General features: G+C 41.0%; 1 protein-coding gene across 14 annotated transcripts in view; it reads left to right on the forward strand.

The window, feature by feature from the left end:
• Window positions 1-3,365: 3,365 nt before the first annotated feature.
• Window positions 3,366-24,415, forward strand: part of CNOT4 (CCR4-NOT transcription complex subunit 4) — an 82,013-nt gene continuing 60,963 nt past the window's right edge. For 8 of the 14 annotated variants that reach the window (XM_074870862.1, XM_074870872.1, XM_074870870.1 and 5 more), the window contains exon 1: window positions 3,366-3,768. The gene's annotated coding sequence lies outside the window, so the exon portion shown is untranslated. Of the gene's footprint in view, window positions 3,769-4,530; window positions 4,555-5,445; window positions 5,472-5,493; window positions 5,582-24,415 lie in introns of those variants that run through there. The other 6 variants (XM_074870864.1, XM_074870865.1, XM_074870877.1 and 3 more) reach the window with 6 other exon arrangements.

A 24,415-nucleotide genomic window follows, 5' to 3' on the forward strand; every position in this document is an offset into this window, starting at 1 on the left:
TGGTAGACCAGCATCAATCCAGTGAGCAGTGAGCCAGCTGGATTGCTGGCAAACACTGAGGCACTAATGGTTATACACATCTGCATGCAGAAGTGCTGCTGTATTAGCGTTTTGATGCTGAGTATTCAGACTGTAGTCCATACAGATGCTTTGCAGACTTTACGATCCTGAAGTCCCAGAAGAATTACTCTTCATCCCAACCAAGCACAGGAATTACTCAATCTCCACCTCCTCCTTTTCTGCCAGTATTGGTACACCACCATCTCTAATTCCTTCTCAGGACACTCCACTGTTGATCTCCGCCTTGGTTCCTCCATACAACTTGGCAGCCATTTGAAATGGCAGTGACTTAACACCAGAGAAGTCCTGAAAATAGCTTTGTTTCACCCCAAACTGCAGACTCCCGGTAGATTCCTATAGGTGTTGTATGAGACAGTGGCCATGGAGCATTGCTCAGAACACCTTCTCAGCACATGGTGTGAATCAATGCACAACAGTGTGTATGCAATGAATCATGGGGAAATGGGGGCCAAACCACAATAAATAAATCATATGGATACATATGCTACTCTAGCTAGTACACATTGGTTATTTCCAAGAAAATGTATACGGAAAGCTTTTTCTTGTAGATATGGGAACGATTTCTTAGAAACAGTCCTGCTCAGTCATCAGACATATTCAAAACAAATTAAAACCAAACATTTGTGAAAGCAAATAAGGGGTCAAACTGTGGCTATGTAAGACTAATCTAATGAAAACAATTACAATTACTTAAAACAAGAAAATACTTAAGGACATCTTAAATCTGTCAATGGGCACATAATGGCCTAGTGAATTATTCCTACCAGAGTAAAGCAGAGGTAGAAGCAGGGCTATGAGTAACCTGCGGTAACATCAGTCAAAGTAATCTTCAGCTATGTAGATTTTTTTTTCTGCGTTATTATTGGATGCTGCTGAGATTTGTGCTCAGCAAAGGGATATGAACAGACTCTTACTAAGAGAAAGACTCCTCAATACTGGATCAAAAGAAATCACAGGAGTCACTTAATAAACAGCCTCAACTCTGCCCAAGAATTGCAGCTTTTAGATATATTGTTTCTAATCTTTCTTTCCGAGTGGGAATACTTGCTTTTATTCAACACGAAATGTTGTCAGATGGTAGGTGTGTCAACAATTACATTACTTATATAAGTTACTTACCTAATGGATTCTTCTGGGACCTAATGTTTTACATATAGGTTGATATGAAAATGTGAAAACTATAAACTTTTTGAGAAATATACTATACATTCACCTGAATCTGATTAATATGTAGCTATATATATGAAGTATATGTTACAGTTGAATATATATGCAGAGAAACATGGAACTGCTCACAAATATAGGTGTTTATATTTCATTGTATGTTTTGTTTTCAAAGGAACATTGCATTTGTGTTCACATATCAAGACTACTACTGAAAACAGAATTTATTTTTATGCAGACCTGGGTCTTCCCTACAGCCAGAAGCGATAAAGTTAATTCATAGAGCTTTCCTGTTGTGGATATACGTATATCAATATAAAATTTAATATACACAAGGTAACGTTAACTTGTTTTAGGAAGGAGAATAAGCTATGCCAAAACAATGCACTTTACTGGTAGTGGAATAAGCATATTGTACAAGGCTGTACTAATATAACACTTCAATCTAAGATACAAAAGTAAAGAAAAAAAACATCATGCCAGTAAACTAAATAGTTATGCCAGTGCATTCTGTGATGAACACCTCTCTTTCCTGTCAACTGCTGAAATAAGTAAGATTTTCAGGTGGGTATTGGCAAAAGTAGTTATAGCTTGTGTACTGGAGATAACTGATAATTAAACACTCAGGATGGAGCTGCCTGTTTTGAGAGCTAAGGATGCCAGTGCAGGAGAGCTACCAGAGAGCTATAAAGGTGGTGAGTAAAAGCACTCTTCTTGTCTGGTAGCTGAGGTGATGAGGTCCTCTGTGTGGCATGGGGATTACAGCAAAAAGGGAGAGTTACAGTTTCAGTTTTAACAGGCCCAGGGTGTCTGTGGTAGAAAGAGGAGACAGAAGCAATATGGTTTGTGTGAGTTCCTGACACACAAAGATCAAAAAAAGAGAGCCTTTTCAGCAGGGGAGAGATCCCTCTGCTTGAGAATTTGCAGGAAGTTGCTTCTGTCAAAATTACTTACAGCCCTTATGCATGAAAACAGAATTTGCCTGAATTTTGTAAGTGAAGAGAGAAAACGAGGAAAACACTTTTTTTTCTGTGCCTTTGGCTTCTGTTCAAAATGGGGAATGGACCTGGAAAGCCCTAATGATAATAATAACAAAAATCTGTTCAGCAAAGGGACAGCACCGTGCAAGTGCCTGCTGCCCTGGGACAGCCGTGCCTGGGCACAGAATGGTGCTGGGCAGGTGGAGGAGGCTTCAGCCACCCTAAGTTGGGCCTGGCGAGACAGCAGCAAGCAGCCTGGGAACGGGGGGACGTGGAAGGAGCCTCCAAATTTTGCAACTTCAGAAACAGATGGCCTTGTTAGCGAAGCCATTCTGTCACACCGGGTCCTCGTGGTTGCAGCCTGTGAGGATGGGGGGGAGAAAAAAAAAAAAAAAAAAAGGAGAAAAAAGGTAAAGAACAGAAGAGGGGAGGTGGCACGGGGGTCCCCTCCTGGAGGATGGGGCTGGCAAGCTGGGGCCATGGCGCCCGCGGGAGAGGGGGACCGGGGCGGCGCAAGGGCCCAGTCCCGCTCAGCCGGCGTGTGAGGGGAAGGGCGCGCTGCGAGAAACCGCCGCCTGCGCTGAATTTAGTGGGAGCCGCATCCAGGCCCGGCCTAAAGGCCGTGACAGCCGCTCCCCGCCAGCCGGCTGCTGGGAGGGCACACCCTGCCCAGACCTTACAGCCAGCAACCGGCCCAGGCTGAGCGGGAGGCAGACGAGGTCGCTCGACCTGGCAGGAGAAAAAGTACCCCAAAGCAACATCAATGAGAAGGAAAAAAAATTAAATCGACCCAAGTACTTTAAACCTGAGCAGGTTTAATGGCCAGCAACAGGTGGCTGCAATTGCAGCAGGTTTACATCCAGGGACTCCCCGGAGCAGGGCGCCGGGCGGTGGGGCAGCCCTGCCCGGGGAGGAGAGTTGGGGTCCCCGGCCCCGCCCGGGCGGCAGCGCTGGCGGAAGGGGACCGGCCCCGCGGCTCGGGACTGCGCAGCGGCGCCTCCCCCCGTCCGGCGCTGGCCGGCGCCGCCTCCGCCGCCGCCTACTAGTCCCGTCATGCCCAGCGCCGTCGCGGCTGCTGCCGTCGTGCCCCGTGCCCCCCTCCCCGCTATTACTCCCCGCCCACTGCCCGCGGCGCAAGCGCAGGGGAGGCGGCGACCAGGGCAAGTCTCCCTAATGTAAGATGGTGGCCGGGCTGGCAGCGGAGCGCCCCGAGCTCGGAGATTACTCGTCTCTCGCGTAAAGGTCGTTGGAGCAGCCGCCCAAGCGCTCGGCCGGCTGCCGCCGCAGGTCCCGCCTCAGGAGCGTCGCTGCGGTTTTCTCCCCCCCCCCCCCCCCCCCCCCGCTTCTCCTCTCTTTTCTCGCCGCCTCTCTCCTTGTCTCCCCACCCTTCTCCTCCTTCTCCCCTCGCCTCCTTCCCCGCACGCTCACCCACCCACCCGCCTGCCCGCCCGCCCCCGCCGGCCCGGCCACCGCCGCCGCGCCGGGCAGCGTGAGGGAGAGCCGCGCACACGCACCGCGGGCCGGGCAGGGAGGAGGAAGGCGGGTGAGTGCGAGCTGAAGGCTGGGCCGGGGAAGGAAGGAGGGAGGAAAGGAGAGGCGAGGAGGAGCGGGGGGGAGCCGGGCCGCTCTGACTACGAGAGCGCCGAGGCTTCGCTGGGACGGTGCAGGCCTCAGCCCACCCCCCGGTGCCGGCCCCGGCGGCGGGGGGGACGCACCGGGCCGCTGCCGTGCGCGGCGGGCACCGGGCCGTGTGGGGAGGGCGAGGGGGCGAGCGGGTGGCTTCTCCCCGGGGGGCGCCGGGGAAGGGGGCTCCCTCCGTGCTGATGCACGGGGGAGGTTTTATTTATTTCCTCCTTGCCGCCCCGGCGCGGCGCGGGGGAGCCGTTGGGCCGGGCCGAGCCGCCGGCCGGGGGAGCGGGGGGGAGGGTGCCCCCCTCGCCTCTGCTGGGGAAGGCCGGCGCGGCCGGGCGCGGACATCGCGGCGTGATTCACTTAAAATTTGCGTGGAAATTTCCTCTCTCCCCTTCTTCCTCCTCCCCGGAGCCAGGCTCCATTTGTTCTTGTGATCTGCACTTTTTTTTCCTGAGAGAGAGGCAAACAGATGGTAAATGGCAGCCTCTTATTTTTGATGTTATTTTGGACTGTCCGTGTAACTGCCTGAGATTTGTCTGTCAGCAAAATAACCGGTACCTAACTTTCCGTCTCCCACTTGCAAAATACTAGAAGCTCTTTCTATTTTGTGCGTTAGCAGAAGCAAATGACAAGGCTGCGTACGGGCTCTCATCCTACTTCGAGTGACGGTCGCACAGCTCTACCTGCCAGTCTGAAAGTGAGCTGCCGGTGCCTTCATCTGTACAGTAAAAGGGGAGGGAAAATATGCTAGATAATTATCTTAAAATGCTTCGTTACTGTACCTGAAAGGATTTAATTGTCCATGGCTTATATATTTGTGTCAGTATGGTAATATCAAGTACATAGTTCATAGGAGAAGCAATTCTCTCTACAGCATATGTTAATGTAAGCAGAACCCATCAGCTAGTTAAAGCTGTGGAAACTCTAGGCCTGCAGATGTTAGCTTACTCCTGCCCAAAAGTTTTAGAAGTTAATGCTGGCCTATTGCATGTTTACTGAGCCTGTACGGATTTCTAGCTCACTGTGGTTTAACTGTTTTTTTTGTTCTAGTTTTAAAATGTTTCAGCTCGAGTATCCCATATTCTTCTAAACGTGATGACTGGCACTGACAGAAGAGAAACTCATGCCAAAAGACGAATATATAGAAGAATGAAATTCCTTCTAGACCCTTTCTCCCCCTGCTTTAAAAAAAAAAAAAGGAAAGAGGAAAAAGTAAAATACAGGCTAAAATAGCAGTTTGGCTAGAGAGGGTGAATTGTGGCCTACAAATACTTAAATATATTTCTAGTTTCTTAACATATCTCTAATAATGAACTAGCGTGTGGTCTAGGATTCAGATGTGTTGTATCTTAGGCTTTTGGGATTCTGTGATAGTTTCCTTTTCATAAACAAGACGAACACATGCAAGTGTTTAGAAATGCTTGGCAGTTGAACTTGGCTTAATTGCAAACGAAGATCATTCTAGGAGAAAGGATTGTTTTGGAAAGGGGGGATATAATGATAAAATGATCTCTGCTTTTAACTTGTGTGTTTCTTCAGGTGCCTCTTTATTAGCTTTTAAAATGATGATTCTTGGAGGATCCTAACAGCTTTTCTCTTTACAGGGAAAAGGTGGTGAGTGTCTATCAGGAATAGTGCTCTACTAATTTCTTGGTACCTTTTCTTCAGAAAGTTTAAGAACAGCTACACAGTGCCCACTTAAAAGGCTTGGGTTAAAAAAGCTGGTGAGAGAATATACACAAGTGTGTGGCTTTTTTGTTTAATAATATTAATGATAAACAGATACATACTGTCCTTCATGGCTGTTCAGGAAAGTTAGGAAGTTCTTTGTGAGTGAAATGTTTTGTAATTACTCTGACCAAGGTCTTAAGTATGGGCCCCGAAGGCTTAACTCTGGCAATGATTTCTCAAAATTTTGCCTACCTCTTTGGAATAAATGAGATTATTTCAAATAGACAATGTTTTGTAAGCACAGGTAGCTGCTAAGTGGCTGATCATAGATTGCATCTTAGACCTTGGACAACTAAGTTCATTGTTCTGGTAAGATGAGGCTGATCTATAGGCCTTACCACATGTTGGAAGGAAATTACTTGCTCAGCAAGACTGCTAGGATCAAGCGTTTTTAAACTTTCACATGGTGAATGGTGTCTTAGGTTGTACAAACCACCTTTTGTCCCACTTGCGGTTGTGTAGTATTGCTGAGCTAACTTGAGTAAGTGCATATGTTAAAGACTGGGTAATTTACCTTACTTTAATGTCCTGAGTGTTTCAGCTCTTTAAAGATGTTGATGTTTCTTTTGCTTTCCAGTGTGTATCTTTCTACCTGCTTTGTCCCATTTTTATTGGATGGAGACAGTGTGAGGAGTCAGAGCTCTATGAACAAATAGAGCCCCCCATCTTTCTGGGCCCCGCCTCATCTGGTTCTTGGAGAATAGTCCAGGAATTTATTCCTTTGAGAAGATTGGTTAACATTTTAACAACTAAACACTTAATAGACTTGGAAAATGAAGTATAGGAGCAAATGGTTTGGCATTACTTGAGTTGCTGCTCAGACCTTCTGCTTCTTCCTGTAGGCAAACTGGGAGGACAATATAAGTATCTAGTAGGAAATATGAATATAACATCTGTAAGTAAAAGCATGTATGCATTTTTACACTGAACTATTTGGATCAGTTAGGTGCATGTTTTCATTAAACAGGGTTTTGTTATGTTTTATCAGAAACTTTGATGGTATGCTTGGTTTTGTCAGATGGCATTTTTCTTCTGTGAGCTTTAAAAAGGAATTCTCATTGTTTTCTTACTTCAAAATTGTATCAAAGATTCTACTAATTTAGTGAACATTCAGAATACATGTTCTTGACTTCTGGCTAGCTGTTATTAGACTGGCTGCAGCAGCTTAAAGGAAAGAATTAGTGTTTAAAATAGTGATTTCCACATAGTACTAAAGATCAGGTAGGTTTTGTGGTGTTTTTGTTTCTTTTTTTCTCCTTTCCTTCCCCTTGGCTGTTCTGGGAACATGACAGCTCCAAGGTATTTCTTATAGGAGTCTATCATTTAAATGGACTTACAAGTGTTTTCTAAACATGTATGTACAAAATAATGCATTCATTAGCTATCTTAAGCACATGCTTTAACAATTTGAGGAAGCCTGAATCCAAAGCCATCAGGAGAGTACAGGCTGAGAGAATGATGCTCATTATACCCTGAAAGCTACGTACTGTGTTTTTATTCTGGAGCAGAATATGTTAGTGTTAATTTCATTGTGATGAATCAATAATTTGTGTATTTTTATTAGGTACTTCATCTGTTGCTGCTTTTCAGACAGGGGAAAGGTGGGTTGGGGTCAGCATAAGGGGAGTTTTTTATCTTTTAGTTGTCAAGTTAAAAATAAAGGAGGATGTAGAGATCAAGCAAACATGCCATTGAACTTGGTAGAAAGGGAGCTTAGTTCTTGGCTGAGGTGTATGCCCTGAGCAGTGCTGTCTGCTTTTGATCAGGTTCTGTTTTCTTGCAAGGGAAGAAAGGAAAACTTCAGCTGTTTGAGTGGCTTTCTAACATACTGTGATCCCAGCATCAGTTTCTTCTATCTTGCTTCTATCTCAAGGAGAATAGATGCCTAATATGAAGTGGGTACCAATTGACTGCAATATCTGATATAAAGTAACTGTACTTCTACATGTCTTGGTTGTGAGATGGAGGGTCCCCTGTTGTAGTGCAAATGCTTGGACTCTTCCCTTCTGGGCTTTGGGGGTTTTACTCATCACAGCTTAGCAGTCCTTGATTGCTGGAAGGTAACCTTGCAATTTATTCTTTTTGATTGCAAGTATTAATTATTAGCACTAGGAGTTTGGGGTGGTATTTTTGTGGCTTTTTTTTTCTTTTTCAAAAGAGATGAAGTGGATAGAGAAAGAAACTGTAAAAATGGCAGCACACTTCCCTTTTTTGACTTTGAGCTTCTTTAAATTCTGAACAGAATCACAGGAGCTTTGTAGGAATGACCCAAAAGAGTGACAGGAGTAAGTGAGAGTGTACTATGGTTTTCAAAGAGTGCTTCGTCCCTGGTTTTACTTTGGCACATTTTTAGACCTTGTTTGTGGTGGACTGCAACCTAATCTTGCGTTTCAAACTATTGAGCTCTAATCTCTTCCTTGCTTAACAGAAGGGGCGTTTACTTTTCCCAGTGTGAGTGTTCTTAAATGGTTTCTTCCATGTAAGATTTGATTCAGTAGTAACTAAAAGGGTAGCAATCTCGCTCGTTGTAGGACAAAATATGCTGCATAGGAAGACTTGCTACCAGTTTCCCAGCTTAATGCAGTGGAAAAGTGAGAAGCTGGGCAATTTTTTTCAGGAACACTGAATTCAACAGATGAGATTTATTTGAAAGCAGGCTACATGTTGTGTTTTGGTTTATAGTTTCTATCACCAGTGTAGATTTAATGTGAATCCTGTTCGAATGGTGTATGTTAATTTTAAATTGCAAGATCCATGGACTAAGACACCTACAGTGTGAAATACTGTACTTTCAAGTGGAGTAACTTTATTATTTCCAAACCCATGTCCTACTACGTGTTACAGTAACTTACCATCTTAAAAAAATTAACAGAATTTGAGTGCCGGAATGGGAGGAAGTAATTAAAGTATATTTATATGTGCTTTGGAACTGCCTACCTGAGGGAGTTCAAGTGATAGAAGTTTTGATGTAGGTCCCAGATAGGTGAGCATGTGGTGGTGGTTGTTCAGAGTTTGTTTTGCAACACAGCCTAGAAATTTAGAAAAATGGGCTGGGAAAGAAGTACATAGCAGTAATCACTGTGCATGTGGAGAAAGTGTTCAGCTACCTTTTTTTTCTTTCTCTACTTTCTCTCCAAATATAATGAATGAAGATGGGTATATGTAGCTGTAGCATGCCTGTTAGTTAAAGACCTAAATCTTCTCTATGATCTGTAGAAGTTACCTTAGGCTGTTGGACGTTGAAAAAATAGAAGCTATTCGCTCTCTTTGAATAGCTACTGCTTCATTACATGGGACTTCTTTCGTTTTTTATTGAATGAAATCTAGAATTAGTCTTCAGTATCTCATTCATAAAAAGTATCCTCTGAGAGCTCCTAAAGTAGCATAAAATGAAAGGCCAAAACTTGCTAGATCACAATTAGTGTTTATAGGTCAACCTGCCTGATAGTTAATTTAAATGTATTTCCCCCCAATCAGTGTGAACTGTAGGGACCCCCAAATCTGCTAGAGTTATGTTAAAAGCACTGATCTGAATGAGAGAGGCCCAGTAGCATTAATCCAATTTGTTCAGGACTTAATCTTACTGCCATTTATCATATAACTGCTGTTCCTCTGAAGGAGCCTGCTTGCATGTACTTCTATTGGTTGTTTATCAAGTTGAATCCCTTTTCCTAAGAAGGTAAGCTTTCCTTTTACGATACTTCATCCTAGGTTAAGGGTCAAGGAAGTTCTAACTGAGGAACCATGTTTGAGAAATTATAGCTTCTTTCCATCTTTGAAAGCTGCTTTGCTGATCCTTTCATTTAGTGCAGTATATATTTAACATATTAATGTTGTGGTTTCACAGTTAGTGGCAAACTGGTTCTAGAACATCAGGTGGTAAGCCTGAAACTAGAGGATGATCGCTGGTTTTCTTTTACATAACTGTTAGTATACATCAAAAATATGGAAGAACAGCTGGGGAGTTTAAGGAAATATCAGTTCTTATACTCATCAAGCTGTCTTCTGCACATGGGTAGTGTCATCTTCTGGCTGCATGACAGCTTCATTTTTGTCTTGAATAGTAGTGATAATTGTAAGCATACTTAAAGGTAGGTCTATTCTCATGTTTTCACCAGTGTAGTGGCTTCCTGCTCTAACTGAGCCCTTTGAGCCATTCATTTCTTAATTCTTTTGCTCATAGTCTCATTCTGATTTAACCTTGAGGTTCATGATTCCCTGGGGGTGGGGGAGCGTCATACCTTGTATGAAAACTATTGCTCTGGTTACTACTATGTAAATACATAGCACAGTGAAACTTGGTAAGAACCACCTGTGTTGGGTGACCATAAGTCTCTGACAGTGTTAAGAAAACACTGTATCTCGGGCAGAAACTCCTTAGAATTGGTTCTGTAGACAACCGCCTGTTTTTCTGGGAAACCAGCTAACTGCTTTCAGGTTTGGTGACCAGAAAGAGAAAACCAATACAGCCATCTTTATAAGGAAGCCTGCACTGGCGTGGCTTTTATTTCTTGAGCTTAGTTATATAGAGTATAATTAAAGTGAAGATTCAGAAAGCAGGCACTTAGAAGTAAAATGCTTGTTCTGTCTCTACTGATAGTTAATACTAGTTACCATGAGTCTTTTTAGATTCTTTGCACATACATATATAAACTACTGAGTAGAGGTGAAGCAAAATTTGTTTTGAAACAATTGTAATTTGGTAGGACGAGGTGAGAGGCAGGTTCCTTTTGGCAGTTGCAGTTCTGTAGTCATCCATGCTTAATAAATGAGCTACTTGCTGCTTGAGAGGAGCAACCAGCTGCTATTTCTGCTGTATTCAGTGTATGCCAACTCTGGAAGCGTGGTGAAGGTAACTTCCATAGAGGTGCAGTGCAGCATCTTTTGATGGTACCATTTTTTTCTGAGACTTATAATGAACTCAGGAAAGACCTTAGTGTATGTGAGTACAAGAAAGAAGATGGACTCAAGTGTCACACTCCGTGTTTTGGTTTTTTTTTACTAAATATAAAACCAGATATTAGAGAGCATCCCCTCAAACAGAGCTGACATCAGCATAAATGTGTTTGAGGCCTCCTCTTAATTTTGTATTTTTTTCCTTGTGTTTTTTAAAGAAACTTAAATCTAATAGCCAGTTCTTCATTTTCCTAAGGCAGTTATTTGAATTTCATATGGGTTCTGGTTAGTTTGTATCTTACATGGGTTTAGGCTTCTCCAAAGGAATCACATTTGGCAGCTCTTGATCAGTAAAAACTCAGAACTCTCTCTGGTATTAAAAGGTCACAGCATTTAAAGGATATGCTGGGCAAGTGCATTTGCAGTCAACTTGAATTTTTGTGCTTTTTATAGCATATATTTGTCATAGTCTGACATTATTTGTCTGGTATTTAATTCAGTGCTTTGTGCATATCAAATGACTCCTTAACTTCACCTGTTTGAGTTAATGCAGCTCCTTATAGTTGAGGTAGAAGTAGAAGGAATGTATCTAAAACCAGTACTATACATCCTACTTAAGTTTGTGGAAGCTTATGCTCTGCTTCTGGGTATTTTACTAGATTTTTTTCTTTAGAATACTAAATTAGTTTTCCCTTTCTCCCCAGCCCATTCTCTTCCCCAGAATACTTCTTAATGCTCTCCCTTTCTTTTTTTCTTTTAAGCCAATTCCTTTTTTTTTTTAAGATAATTGCTTTGTATGTGACTGTCTAGAATTTTACTACAGCATACGAGTGATCTTCAAGCAGTTATACATTCTGTTCCCCATTGAGATTAAGGTACGTCCCTGAATGCAGGTCCTGATCTTTCTCAACTTCTAGTAACCAATATGTATTTCCCTGAAAAGTAGAAGCAGATTGTAGCTTGTGTACCAGATATGTGGGAATCGGGATTTATGATGTGAGTAAATATTACATGAAACTACTACCTTTCTGGATTTCTAGCAGATATGTGGAGTGATATAAAGATTCTTCCATCTTCTGAAGTTCTCCTGTGCCTCTAGATTAAACATTTGAACTCTCATTTGCTCTTTGAAATAAAACTCAATTTTTTGCAAATACAAAATAGATGTCTACAGTAATGCTGCAGCTTATTTGGACCTTTTAGACTTGAGTATGTGCAAGTGGTTATATCTTCTTGTTAATTTGTGAATCCTTAAAACTCTCTAGTTTTTATCCCATTGGGGAATGCAGCCTTCACTTGAAGGCAGATTCTTATCTGGAGTCTTTAAACTCCTGTGTTTAGCTATAATAAATATCAACTTTTGAGTAGTTTAATGTCATCCCTAATTTCTGCCCCAAAGGAATGGAGTTTAGTTCCTTGTAATGTAATTTTTACCCTTGGGACAGCCTTGTGATTGTAGTTTCTGCCTTTATCTTAATTTGCATAGATTTTTAGAATTTCTTATCCTTATTTCTGTCTGACAAAAGTGAACCATAATTTGAGAGTTGTTGCCTGAAATACTTAGGCTTGTGGGTCTGAGCTCTGCTTTGTACTGATTTTTATGGTGGCCATCTTGTTGGCTAAAGAATGCTGAATTAAGTGTAATCTTTCACCCTCTTAAAAGTAAATTTTATAAAAAAACTACAATGTATGCTGAAGAAGTAGAAAAGCTGGGAATGGAGTGGCTACCTCCAAAGTGAATTTCACCCTGCAATTCCTAATAATTCCTAGCAATGTCTTCAGGGTGTGTAAGACTGTAAAGTATAACCCAGAAAAAAGTGAGCATGGGGGAGAGATTGGGGTGGGGTTTTTTGTTCTGTTTTCCAGTTCTATATTTGTGGGCTGATGTTTTCATTTTATGTGTGTATTTTGTTCTTTTTCCCCACAAAGTAAAATTCTAAGTGTTCTCTTTAGAAGCCAACAATAATCCCAAAGTGTGATTGAGTGTGACTGTGACATGGTAGACAATTTGTACTATTTTCTGTTGACTCAGATGTCAGTGAATCTTTTTTTAAGCAGCATCCTGCTCTTGTCTGTCCCAAGCAGATGATGTCCTAAGCACAGTATTCTTGTTTTTTCCATACTTAAACTGAACTCGGAGTCGGTGTTTTTCTTCAGCCAATAGAACTGATAGATTATTGGGTTTATTTGATATTGCATTTTAATTATATGTCCTTTGTGTTTTATCCAACTGTTTTCTAAATTGCTAAAAGAGATACTTTATGGTCTTGAATTATATGTGTTAAAAAATTCCAGATTTTAGAGAAGCTTCACCCTTTATCATTTTTAGTGTAAAACAAGAAATAAGCCAGAGGCCTAATTTCCACCTACTTCCTGATAGTGCCACAAGTTTGGACACGGGATGTGTGCTGTATTTGCAATCACCTTTACATCAGGCACATTCTATAATTTCATTATTGTCAATAGATCTGTTCCACTGGATAAAGTTTACTGCTTTAATGTTTGTAGAATCAAGGCCTTAATTTCTAGTATTTTGGTTTTCTACCTTGAGCACTGCCTAAATGCAGTTAAGTTCTAATGCATTGCTGTGTTGCTTTAGGTTTAAAATGTGAAGTACAGGCAAGTTGATTGAATCACAGAATGGTTTGAGTTGGAAGGGGCCATAAAGATCATCTAGTTCCAACCCCCTGCCATGGGCAGGGACACCTTCCACTAGACCAGGTTGCTCGAAGCCCTTTCCAACCCGGCCTTGAACATTTCCAGGGAGGGGGCAGCTACAGCTCCTCTGGGTAACCTGTTCCAGTGCCTCACCACCCTCACAGTGAAGAATTTCTTCCTAGTTAGCATCTAATCTAAATCTACCTTCTTTCAGTTGAAAGTCATTACCGCTCATTCTATCTCTGCACTCCCTGATAGAGTGTCCCTCCCCACCTTTCCTGTAGGCCCCCTTTAAGTACTGGAAGGCCACTATGAGGTCTTCCCAGAGCCTTCAGGCTGAACAACCCCAGTTCTCTCAGCTTGTCCTCATAAGGGAGGTGCACCAGCCCCCTGATCATCTTCGTGGCCCTCCTCTGGACCCGCTTGAGCAGTTCCATGTCTGTCTTATGCTGGGGGCCCCAGTTAGTTATTCAACAAATATTCTATCTTCAAATTGTTAAGTGTTCATTTGCATGTGGCTTAAACTGACTTGACTGCTCCTCTGTGGTGAGAGACAAGTGTTGTCACTTCTTGCAAAAGTCAAGTTTGCTTTCTTTTGCTTTTATGTGGCTGTAAAGGTATTAAGAGTATGAATGGCTGAGGGTGAATTTGGGGGTAGTAGCTGTGCTTTTTCCCAAGTTTTAGGATGAGGTTAAAGAGGCTGACCAAATCCTCCTCCTGCTGTGCAATTCTTTGTAGCTTCTCAAGGATTCTGAAAAACCTTTTTAAGCAGGTGCAAGGATTTAATTTATTTGTAAGGATTATTTTTTTTAAAAGAGGTTGGATGAGGAGTACAGACCTTTCCTGATATATTTGCTCCCCTTCAACTAGGAATGAAGGAAAGAATATGAGTTTTCCAGAGAGATGTGAAGGTCTGCAGAGAAGATTCCTTTTTTCTGTTAAGGAAGCATCATTACTTCTTTCAGTAACTGTAGCCCCTCCCACCCTGCCACCTTTCTTTTGAGAAAAAAGGGCTGGCACACATCTCAATTACTGATAGGAGGTCTGAAGTAAATATTTGGATAGATCCCTTCTCCTTCACTCCTTCCCCTCCTGTCACTGCTATTCATTCAGTAGTTGCGATGTGGATTTTTCCAGTAGTTAACAATTCCTGATGTTGCTTGCTTTACCGAAGAGGGAGTGTGTCTAAAGAGTTGATGCTGTCCTGAAATATCTTGCCATTAGGCTGATAAGTAACTCTGTAGGACTGGATGGAGGATTGCAAAAACTGATATGGGAACTTTTGCTTGCAATTATCAGTAGAGCACTGTACCTTACCAGAAATTTATTTCAGATGCTGAAGTGCTTCTGGCTTCTTTGTTAATGTCTTTCACTTTTTTTTTTGTAACAACTTAATGGTTTAGACAGCAGCCCTAGTAATGTACTCTTATTCTCCTTCCTGATATATTTCTGATCTACATACTTTGAGGGTAGTTTCCCCCCTGCCTTCAGTTCTGGGCATCTTTGCTTCTTCCTGTGTATCCAAGTCTGTGTATATATGTAAGCCTATAAAACAACTGCTCTACTCAGCAGAACTGTCATTTGACTGTGTGGCTTTTTTTGAGGTTCTTCCATAACTCTTAATTCTAGTTTAGAAACAGAGTTACAGGCTGAACAGGAGATGCTCTCTCTTTAGAGTTGATGTATGTCCTAGACAGGGATTATAGTGAGCCTAGAAAGGCAGTGTACAACACATTCTAGCTTGTACTAGAAAGGATTTTAGTGTGAGGTCTTAGCTCCTGCCGTTGTATCTGGGGAAGTGCAGGGATGAAGATCAAAAGCCACTCTGAATCAAAACTTTACATTGTAATGGAAGACTTTAAGTCTAACAGATGCACATGAGAAGTAAGAGTTTGCTAAAATCTATTTTTTGATAGGGAAATGGGACTTCAGCCTGCAGAAGAGAAGGCTTTGGGAAGCAGGCAGAACTGATAGTAACCTATGAGAATATCAACTCAGGCTCCTTATAGCTGTGGAAGAAAGGCAGGAGGCAGCAGGCGTGCATTAAAATAACTCCATTTAGGAAGAACTTGTTTCACCATGGAGTGGGACAATCATTGGGGCAGGTGAAAGAGGTTCTGCAGTGTCCACCCTTGGATGTTTTGATGCCCAACTGGATAAAGCCCTGAGTAATCTAGACTGATGTTGCTGACATTGCTTTGAGCATGAGGTTGAGTAAAGAACCCTAGAGATCCTTTCTAACTGGGGTTATTATATGATTCTGTAGCAAAAACTGTAAAAATCCTGCACTTCGTGAATATAAAGTTGCCCGTGTTAGAGCTTGAAACCAAGTATGAGTAGTGAGCCTATGTTAAAAGCCTTAATGTAGATAGTGTGGCTTCAGTGGAAATGCAAGAAGGTTTTTAAATTTAAAGGTACTCTTTGCTGTAAACATTGAAGCTTGTGGATGTAATACAGAAGATCACTGAATCTCTTGCACTGTCAAAGGGTGTTTGTTTTCTTAAAGTTTGAGCTGGTTGCTTAAAAACTTGGTGATGAAATTCTCAGAAGTAAAAGAACTTTTCCATACACTGTCCATGGTACTGCAGGTGCAGGTGTTGCCCTTACACAGTGGTGGTCAGTCTGAGAATGTGTTGGAACAGAAGTGGTTTAGTACTGAAGTTGGGGTAAATTGTGTGTGATGGGCTTTTTGTGAGTGGTTTTCTTCTCTCTCCTGTAAGGTTTTTCTTTTTGTTTGTCCTTCAGGCTAGATACTTCTGTTCAAAGCCTCAGGAATAGTAACAGCGTTGTATGTGGCTAAGTGCTCATTTCTGTAGTTGTGTCTCTGCAAAAAGCAGGAGAAACAGACTTCACTTCTGTTGGCTAAAAACCATAATTTTATAGTAGATAATCCAGAATAATTCCTACAATTTGTAACTGCAAGTATGCTATAATTTGTCTTACAGCAGAATTTAGTCTCAATTTTCTGCTTAAATTAAGACCTTTAGGTAGCTTCCTATATGAATAGAGTCCTGATTGAAAGGTAAAATTAGGTGTTGAACATCATTAATGGTGGTTCATAGTTTATGCTGTGTCTCCTGGGAGAATGCAGGCAGTGAAGGGAATATGGTCCTTGCACCCAAAACTTATTTTCTTCATCTTTGCACTGTACTTACAGAAAGTGTCCTTTACACTAGTTATCTAGATTTTGCAGGTATTCTTTCTCAAGCTTGGGAATTTTGTTTGGGAAATTAGAAAAGTGTTTTTAAACTAACCCTTTGTTATGCTGATACTGCTTTTAGATGAAAGCTGAAGGACACAATTCTTCAGTACCTTAGTGCTTATATTTCCTTTAAAAACAAAACACTAGCCAATAATTCTCACTCTTGACTTTTCTATACTAAGACTTGTGATGGGTTAATGGCACTTGCAAACTGAAACTAATTAGGGATTGATGAACTCATATAGGCGTTTGTAAACTATCCAGTACCTTTATAGAATGCTGTAAAGAATAAGAGTCTGTTTGAGAGTGCTTTTTGTGTGTCCAGTAATATTCTTCAGCTCTTTGTCAGTCAAACAAGTTTAGCAGGAGTCATATATTCACAAAAATGTACCTTAATTCTGGCCTGGAAGAATGCAAAGGTAGCTCATTCTTTGGGTTGACCTTTTTCTGGCTTCTCCCCACAACTGGTAACTTAGTGTGGTATGGGCAAACTGGGGTGCTGGAGACCTGGACCCTAGCTGACAGATATAGTAAGTAATTTACATGTTATGGTCACCACTCACCCTGAACTAAATCAAGGTGTCAGCTAAAAGGTCAGAGTTTGAAAATATTCAGTGACTACTGGAGAAGTAGTGCTCTGCAAACAATACTATTTTGGTGTTCTAATCTAAGAAGAGCAGAGATGACGGACAGGCTCTTCACTTAAATGTATGATTTTTTTTTTTCTTTTTCTTGGAAATGTTGGACATAACAGTACCTTTTCTCTTATGGGTTGTTGCAGTTTGCTTCCTATATAATTTATCAGTGAATTACATTGGGTACTTTGACTGTTTCTAGATGTATTAAAAATAAAACTTAAATAACATTGCTTTTCTCCATTTAAGACTGCAAGTGTAACATTTATCTTGAATAAGATTTTTTTGAAGGGTAGAGGGGTAAAGCTACTTATACTGTATAAGCAATTCTGCATCATAGTCCTTTTACAGATAATTAGTATAAGAGAACCATTCTGAAAGACAGAATCCCTTCTAAAGATTCAAAAAAGTTGAGAAGCAGACCCAGTACATTTTGTGGAGCAGTAAATTCCTAAGCTTTTTTCAGTTTAAGCTTGTGCCAGTTAATATTTTTTTATTTCTGTGCAAAGTGTGTTGTGATAAATTCTAGCAGTACATGACATTATTTACATACCTGCATGTAATAGATTTTGCCACCTATACCCCACATTTGTGTTGAACTGTGAGAAAAGAGTAAATGCAAGATTTGTAAACATGTTTAAATGTAGTTGGAATGTTCAGCAACCGTAATGCTGCCTATTACAGACACTGTGTGATGGCTGTATAACAGGTACTTGAGGGATTTTTTTGATCCCTTTTAAACTGATGCAAGAAGCTTATTTTACTGCTCAGATACAGTATGCTGAAGGCTCTGTTTTTCTTCCACCTTGTCTGAAAAGACTTTGATATAGTGGGTAACTTAGAACGTGTTTTGTTCTAAGAATTATCATAAAGTCCTCTTCTACCCCTCCCACTGCCCAAGTGTAGCTACTGGTTTTCTCTGGTATACCATAGCTGACCTTAATCAATTTACTTTCAAAATGACCATGATTATCTTGTTGTTCACTCAGAATAACAAGGTAAATGACTATGAATTTTATGCACACCCTAAGAAAAATTTTAAAATTAATTTAATAAACTTCTCTTTAATGGAAATTTGGGACATCAGAATTTGGGATTGAGTGCTGAATATGTGAAGGAGCCTATTTATAACTTAGATCAGTCAATAATTACTGAATTTTGGAAGTGTCATGTTTTGTCATCCTGTCCCCTGGTGCAAGGTGGGGCACGCAGAAGTAGTATCTTGTTGGAGGCAGAGATAGTATCTTGTGTTAGACCAGTATACCAGTTCATTATATATATTGGTCTAATAAAAGATGCAATCTCAGCCTGCAAACCTTGTGGCTGCTTTGGAGTAGGATGAATGCAGGAGTGCATGAGAGGCACGAGGATGTGGCTCCATCTTTGGCAGCTTCAGGACTCCACAGAGGTGTGCAGTGCTAGAAGGGAGACAAGTTCTTTTTCCCTCCATACTTGCTCTCATCTTCTCTTGTGGCCATCCTTGATTGGTGTCCTGCTGTTTAAGAAAAGCTGCTGTGGGCATGTGCTGTGGCTTTGGTATTGATACCTGTGTGTTCAGCTGTAACAAAGTGATTTGTGACTTCATGCTGAAAACCTTAATTCTGCGTAGTGATATCTTATGCTATTTAATATGCTGTCTATGGTCTTAATCTAGAGAGAATATTCTATGTGTTCTAGTATTAGTCTTAGGTATAGCCATGTGTCTTAAGGAATTAAAAAACTCTGGGGCTATAAAAGTTCCCTTAAGGTGTTTAGAACAGTTTTCAGGCTTTCATTGAAGTTATTTTCATGTGAAAGTTGAAAAACTAAACTGGATTTTTTTAATTGAAAGATGATTTCTGGGAAGTAGTACTTTACCTTGGGACTCCTTGCAGGGGAGAAATAATGTGAATTAAGTGCCTGGTCAGTTTGGAGCTCTTGGCTTGCAGAGAAGGCAGCCAACCTGGCAGCTGCTGTAATCTGTAACCCTAAGGAATGGGGCAGTGGGAAGCACGTCCGGGCAGCTGACGTCGCCACACTTTCTTTCTCCTGGGAGAGGATGTTACTTTTCTGTTACTCTCTGACTTTGGATTTGTTCTCTGCATTACCTACTCCACCCAATGAGCATTTCCTTCCAGAGGGTCTGGGAATTGAGTTGCTGATGTTCCAGCAGCAGCAAGGATACTTTATCCCTTTTCAAAGGTTTGCTGTTTGTAGGAGAGCTGGGAATTTATCTGACTGACGTTCCAGCGTAAATTTGGGAATGATGATGTAGTTGAGACATGCGTACATAACCAAGTGTTAATAAACAGAATGGGGAAAAAAAACAGGGAGGGAGGAAAAACCACCACAAAACTGAAGGTGCCATTTATTCACTCTGATTATTCATTGTTGGCTAACTGTTGCCATGTTAATGCTTTATGGGCTATCTGAACTACATGTGTCTGTGTGCATTATGTTGTCAGCTGAATCTCTTGATAACATCTGATTTACCTATCTGTATGCACAATACTGATCACAAGCCTTTTCTATTGCAGTAGCTAAGGAGAGAACACTAACCTGCTTTTCAGAGACAAATGTACCTTCTTAAGAAGCAGATAAAATCTGTCTGTTATTTTACTGAGTCAGAGGAGCAAAGATACTGTATGTGGTGGTGTGATCTGTACAGATTATTTTACCCTCTTCATCACTGTATGGATCTGGCCCTTATGCAGATGGGTATTAAAGGAACTTGGAATGTGTAGCCTGTTCCCTGTGAGGTGGCTACAGCGCTTGTCAGGAAGCAGATAACTGGGTGCCATGTCCCTGAATAATATGATACCCCCCTCCCTCTCCAAGTCTCCAGAAAAGATGCTTCTATAATTATGCTGTTTACTAGATAAATGTTGAGAAATATTTTTTTAAAACCCAGGGAATAAGTCTTCGGTGTGGTGACTTAGCATTATTTTGAAAGTGGACATTTCTATTACACTCCACTCTGATGTAGGAACGCTAATAAGGGTTTTCTGGTTGCTCTTTAAAACTCTTAATTACTATTCAGCACCTTGTAGATGAAGACTAAACCACACTGTAAAGTTTCTATTATAGGTTTGTAATCACACGCTAGCCCACACAAAAGTGGCAGTGCAATATGACCCATTGTTTTATTTTCTTATTCCTTCACATACATTTCAAATGGAGCTTCTGTGGTTTTAAGACTAATTTTGGAAGACTTTTTCTCATCAAATTAAGCTTCATGCTTAACTGTTCTAAAGCAAATACAGCATGTAAAGATACCAGCTAGTGCTGTCTGTCCTGTAGTTAATACACACAGTAAGCATAAATGTAAAAAGTACACATTGGTACTTTTTCTGATTCATTATTACTCAGCCTCCTGATGCCAAGACCCTAGAAATTCTGAACACTAAAATAATAGACTGCACAGATTATTTTCTTGTTGAATGCAACTGCTGAGCTTATTTAGGTTTAGTTGCATATTAATATTTCAAATATCTTGATTAGTGGGGGTATGTGGCTGTTTATAGTAGCAATGTGTGCTAGCCATTTTCCTTTTTAAAACTGGATTTGCAAATGATTTTTCTCTAAACTAGAAGTGTCAGTTGTTTTTTTGAGAATCAGTTTTAGGATATGTGCGAGTATTGTTGTAGTTACGTCTAAGACTCAAATATCATAAAGCTTACTAAGTAGAATGTCCTAATGAAAAGAGAATGATGTTGTCAGAAGAGTAGTCATAAATGCTTAAGCTCTGAAAACTGAAGGGCAAGAGTCAGTAACAACACAGCTCATACATTACTGTAACAAGGGAAAAGGATGATGTTCTGATGCTTGCTGGATTCTGTTCCCAGGGGTCTTGTACGTGAGTCTGGACATGCTGAACAGCTCTGTCCTGAGGAGCTGCTGTGCTTGTCCTAGGCTGTTAAAAGAATAAGGATATGTAAGGGTGCAGTGGTTCTGAATTTGGGAATTACTATTAAGATATGTGTGATAAATTACATGGCTGCTTTTACTGTGAGGCTTGTTTGGACTATATTGCTCATTCAGACTGCTGTTTGGTGCTAGTGACTTTCAGGAGAAAGCACCTGATACTTTTTTTAAAGAAATCCCTGCAGCTTATAACCTTACTGCTTGATGGCCTGCTTTGATACATTTTTGTATGGGTTCAGCTGCTCTGGAAGGAATACTAGGAAAGCCTCCCTGAGTGTGTAGAGGCTTCTCTTCTATGGCCTGTGTGTTGAAAGAGAAAGGAGCATTCTGCTCAGAGGCTTACAATGGATTGCCCTACTGATCAAGAAACTAAGATGTTCTTCCTGCATTTAGTCTTCTAGACCTACTACTTGAGACCTCTCTTGAATCTCTGTTTCTGACTTTTTATCTAGAGAGGACCATGATGCTTCTGGCACTGTTTTGTACAGAGGACATTGGTGATTATCGCTGTGCTGGCCATGCAGAGTCTGTCACTGGAACAGATCACAATAAACAGCTTTTTAATTGTCTCTGAGAGTGGAGGAACTTGGAGCCAGTATAAGGGTATACAGTCTGAGAAATTCCTTTCCTAATTTGATCGACTAACATATCTGGCCTCAAACAAAAAGTCCTCACACAGTTACTAGTGGAAAGCAGCTGTATATCTTCTTGTGCTTCTTCCCGTAGGGTGAAAAAGGGCAGTGATAATCAAGCCAAGGATTTTCAGAGGGAGCTATAGCCTTTCAGAAAAGTCATGATGGCATACTAGGTTTTTGGTTTGTGGGTGAGTTTGGGGTTTCCCCCCCCCCCCCCCCCCCCGCTTGCTTTTTTTTGATGCTTCCAATTTGCTTGGATTGTACAAAACCTTAGTGCAGTAAACTACCTTTTGCAAAGGCAAGGATCTCAACTTCTAGGGAAGGCTACAAGGCAAACTCATACAGCTTAATTTGTAGAAAGGTAAGAGATATTTTACAAGTGCATTCAGATTTTACTGAGATGTAAACATTCAACCTCCTAAGTCTATTTGCATCAGTCTCTAATACAATTAAGAAATGAGTTACAGATTTTCCAGGAGTGGAACATATTTGCTAATATATTATGAAAGTGAATGCTGGATGTAAGGACTATGGCATCTGTCATTGGTATGAGATTTCTATTGTAGTTGCAAATATTAATTTCTTCAGTAGCAGCCTAGTCATTAAATGACTGTAGAGAATATGTTCTCCTCACAAGCAAATGTTTTTCCTCCTTTGCTCTTGAAATCTTGTGTAGCCCTATCTCAAGGAAAACCTGTGGTGTTCTTTTGTGAGGTGGAGTGTTAATGCAGTCATCTCAGCTTTGTGGTTAGCACCAGCCCTCTGAATTCCCATTCTGCAAGACAGGGTCTGTAGATATAATGTATGAGGCCTCCTTTATGTCTAATGCAATGGTTGAGCATGATGGACTTGTTTAGAAGTGACTGATTCTTCTGTAAAACAAACTGTGCAAACAGCCTACAACTCTGGGTAATATGCCTGACTTGCAAGGTTTAATGTTGCTATTTCACAGTATAGGTGCCTTGTGGGAAGGCAAGCAAAAGACCTCACCTTGATGCAAGGTGCCATTTAGCTGGTGGGGCTAACTGGAGCCTCTTGTATGTTAAAACACAATTCTTGTATACTGACTGTCCTTTTTGGAGAAATTCTGTGATACTTCTCTACAGGATTTTCTTGTAAATGAAAAGTTTTGGAATGCCTTGAATTAGTTCTTAGTTGAGGCTCTGGGCTATGATTGGTGGTTTTTCTTCCCAAGGAACTGATTTAGGCTTTTCTCAAATGCCTGTGATATGATCAGATGCTTGTGTGCTGCATGTGTGGATGTCTTCCTAGAGACTTATCTCTAATTTCTGGTTGTTATTGTTGTATGTTTGACCATCACCAGAAGAAGGGAAGAATTTCTTTACGCTTCATTGTGATACTGACCTCTCCGGGATGCTTGCCCTTGCTGAGGAGATACGAGCTTTCTCTGAACCAGCTCAGGCTGCATGTGGTGATTGTTTATGCCTACTCATGCTGGTTGGAGGATGTACTCTGTGTTTCTGCCATCCTTCCTATTACAGCAGAACTCCTATGAAGTCTTTTCCATGGCTTTTTGATCCATCGTGGAGTCTTCTACACACATTGGATCCTAAAGATTCAGATAGTCTATCTTAATCCATGGCAGCTTGCTTCCTCTATGTTATACCTATGAGGGCAGAATACAATGAGGACAAGCTTACTCTAACAGTTAACCAGAGAGATCGCTGGGATACAGGCTCTTGTAACTTGACTGTGATTTACTTAATTGTAAGTACAGCTTTACTGTAAATTTAGCCCTAGATTATTGGCAAAATTGGGCTTGAACTCTTAATCTGAACAAATACATGATTAACTAATTTTCTTCCCAGAAACCTTATCCAAGGCAAAGTGAGGATTCGAATTCTTGATTATGTTGTATCCTCTCAGCTAGACAAGCAGAAAATGTTTGAGGTTGAATGTTTGAGGGTGATCTTTCTTTACCTACTGGGAGTTTTGATGTGATAAGGTTTGCTACCAGATGATAAACAGGGGCCCTCCTGGAGACTGCTCAGACTGGGTTTATGTACCCTCTCTTGTTTTTGCCTTCATGTTTCCCACGTAGCATACCTGTAATTCTTTGCAACTCTGAGCTCTATGCATTTTGATGCTACTTTTTTCCAGAATTGATTTCAGTCACTCTTTAGATACAACAGCAGAGAATATACAATTTTAAAGCCATCTGTTAATGAGAAGGGACAGCACCAGTGTGAAAAACATTAGGAGAGAGTCCTTCTAATCAGGCAATATGAGGCTATGAAATCTACTGACTCTAGATGTGTTGCTTCTTTTTTCTTGACATGGTTAAGATTTCAGTTGTGGCTGCCACTATAGGTTATGTATGAAGTTGCGATACATTAGGAGGTCTGAGGTGCTTGGATGTGGTTATTCCAGATACTGCTGTGTCAAGAAACAATGTTTTGACTATAATAACAAACAAACAAAAATAGTATGGTTGCAAACAACTTGTTCCAAGTAATACAGGCAGTAGGTAAGTTAGTCTCTTCTGTGAATGCTGAAGCTTTGGAGCTGGGTTACAGCAGTTTTTTGTGTAGTGTTGTTCAGGTAATACTACAGAAATAGCTCTGTACTGCCACTTTACTAGTAGATTAAACCAATTTTGATCTAATTAATGTCTTCCTCAAATTTTTATCGGTTGCAAGGGTCTACAAAAGCCTACTTATGAACAGTATCTCAATGCTATGACTAAGTGCTTCTCCATCATAGTGCCTGGTATTGCTGGACACAGAAATGCTTTTCGCTGTAGGTTTGCTCATGATGCCTTTTAAAGGCTTGTAACTGGAAGCATCACCAGACAGCAGTGAATTCTGGGAACTTCAGGTAGTGTACCTATAGTGTTAAAATAAAAGTGGTGTAGCTGTGATTCTGCTCATGTAGTAT

This window comes from Strix uralensis, chromosome 5 (assembly GCF_047716275.1).
Source record: "Strix uralensis isolate ZFMK-TIS-50842 chromosome 5, bStrUra1, whole genome shotgun sequence".
Lineage (NCBI taxonomy): Eukaryota > Metazoa > Chordata > Aves > Strigiformes > Strigidae > Strix > Strix uralensis.